The sequence below is a fragment of the Penaeus monodon genome, chromosome 25 (genome assembly GCF_015228065.2).
Source record: "Penaeus monodon isolate SGIC_2016 chromosome 25, NSTDA_Pmon_1, whole genome shotgun sequence".
Taxonomy (NCBI): Eukaryota; Metazoa; Arthropoda; class Malacostraca; order Decapoda; family Penaeidae; genus Penaeus; species Penaeus monodon.
In genome coordinates this window covers 39,410,297-39,410,518 of record NC_051410.1, presented here as the reverse complement: position 1 = coordinate 39,410,518, position 222 = coordinate 39,410,297, and positions in this window count along the sequence as shown.

Genomic DNA, 222 nt, shown 5'->3' with positions numbered 1-222 from the left:
AATTAACAACATCTCTCTTTAAAAATACCAAAACCAGGACTGTGAGAACAAGGAGACGCAGGTGAGTGTCGCGAATGGAAGACCTGTGTACCTGCCTCGAGTCGCTAAGGTCGCACTTGTCATGACTCCGCATTGGATTCTGACCTTTGCGGCATCGGCGTGACAGGTCAGGGGGTCAGGTCAGGAAGTAGCGTGCGAGGCGTTTGTAGGGCGAAGGGGGGC